Here is a 2,131-nt window from a genome sequence, read left to right as displayed (position 1 = left end):
CTCTCTGTACTAACAAAAAGAGATGTTGAGCACAAACATACAGCATCTTGTTTTGGGTAGATTTTAAAATATTTCCATTACTTAAGTGTGCTTGAAACTATGTATCAATATAAATGATGTAGGTTAGTAATGAATTGCTACACTATGCACATCTTCTTTTATCTTATTTATAGATATAATTATATATTTTATGTATTTACCAATTAAACTACTTCCTAAGATAATGATCAACTCACATAAAGGTTTTTTTTTACCATCCTTAGAGAAGGTCAGATTTCTTCTGGTCATGCAGACATTCTCTGTGCATGCTGAGTGTAGTCTTGTTAGCAATGTGATCTCTACCTCATTGCTGAAATCATCCCTTTCACCTGGTTACTCAGAATCCTGTAGCAAATTTAGTTCTAGCACCCATCTCCAGGCAGCCACCCAACTAAAACTCAGAGGGGATTTCCTCAAAACTGCTGCAGGTTACAGCACAGCTCCTTTTTGGAGGTGATAAAGGGCAGCTCTCCTGCAGAGCCTAGCAAGGGAAAGCAGAGTTGAATGTGTTTTAATGATTTCATTCATTTTTTGAGTCCTTATGGTTTCCATTGTGGAGTACACAAAATCAATCACATGCAAGACAGATACAGGCAAAGTAGAAGCACCTTCTGTAAGTGTTTTTCAGTACAGAAAAATCATGATCTTAAAAGCTGTCAACCCTGTCCAAAGAAAATACATATTCACAAACACAAACAAAAGGGGTGCAGCATGCCTTACAGTGACATGCAGAGCCAGGCCTTCTGATGAAAGTTTGGAAAATCCCCTCTTCTTTTCCCCATTTACTTTAAAAATCTTTTCTTTATCTGTCATATGCCTGTGATAATAATGAGGGAGATTTTGAGACAAAGAACATGTTCTCTTAACTCTTAATAGAGATTTTTCCACTGGTTATTTTTCTGCAGTCATGTGATGTTATTTGTAGACCATGAAGCTTGGAAGATCATATCCTCAACAAATGAGGGAGAAATCTGTATTATTTCACAAGGACCAAATGCTTCTACATGCTGATACTGGTATTTCACTACAACTAAAGAAGCGCAAGCTCAGAACTGTTTGTCGAATTTTGTTTCTAAACTAGCTTGTCTCTCTATTCCTCTTTAATTTCAAATAAAAGCAACATTTGACCATTAAACACCTAGACCTTTATGCAATCATTCAAAATAGAAAGTTTGAAAGTTGCATTACTTGATAAACTTGCAAAAATAAAAGTAATTTCAATGAAAAATCAGTTATATGAATTTAAAAAATTTCTTCTCGATCCCAAGAGAATTATCTTACCAAATTAGTCTATACCAGTCAGATACTTGATTAACTTGTCCAGCAAAAATATACTGATATCATATAATATACTATAATTGCAGTGGAATGGAAATTAACAAGTCCAAATGCAAGATTCTGCACATACGATGTAATAACACCAGATACAAGTATAGATGGGAGATCAGCCATGAAGAAAGGGATCCAGGGGTGCTGGTCAGCAGTAGCTCAAAAGGAGCAGTGTGCCCTGGCTGTCAAGAGGGCAAACCCCATGCTGTCGCAAACACAGCAGGACCAGCCAGGAAAAAAAGGTGATTATCCTGGTGTGTTCAGCCTTGGTGCAGCCTCAGCTGGAGCTCTATGTCCAGTGCTGAGACCTACCAGTTAAGAAAGAGTGAAGGTCCTTGAATGCATCCAGGGGAGGGTAACAAAGTTGGTGGAAGGGCTAGAGGGCATGTCCTGTGAGGTGTTACAGTGGGGATACTGCAACACACGTATCAGACAACGAGGCCCAGGCAAAAGAAATATCTATCGACCGATTCTTGACAGATGTTTCAGAGATGTTTATTTCTTCAGCCGGATGGCCGGGATCTGCCAAAGAACTGCTCAATCACAGGACCCGAGGGTCCTTGCCCGCACAGGGGAACACAAAACAACCAATGGGGAATGAGGCTGACCAGGAGCAGGGAAACCCCGTGTCTGTGCCCTCAGGGCCCCTCTGCCAGGGCTACATGGTGGGGGGAGGACACCCCAACAGATTCACACAGATTTGTCTGACAAGGCAAGAAGTGACAAGTGGGTAGTCTTAGACAGCCATTGGCCATCCTCTGAG

This window comes from Corvus brachyrhynchos, unplaced genomic scaffold (genome assembly GCF_000691975.1).
Source record: "Corvus brachyrhynchos isolate BGI_N302 unplaced genomic scaffold, ASM69197v1 scaffold28, whole genome shotgun sequence".
In the NCBI taxonomy this organism is placed as follows: domain Eukaryota; kingdom Metazoa; phylum Chordata; class Aves; order Passeriformes; family Corvidae; genus Corvus; species Corvus brachyrhynchos.
This window is presented reverse-complemented; position numbering follows the sequence as displayed.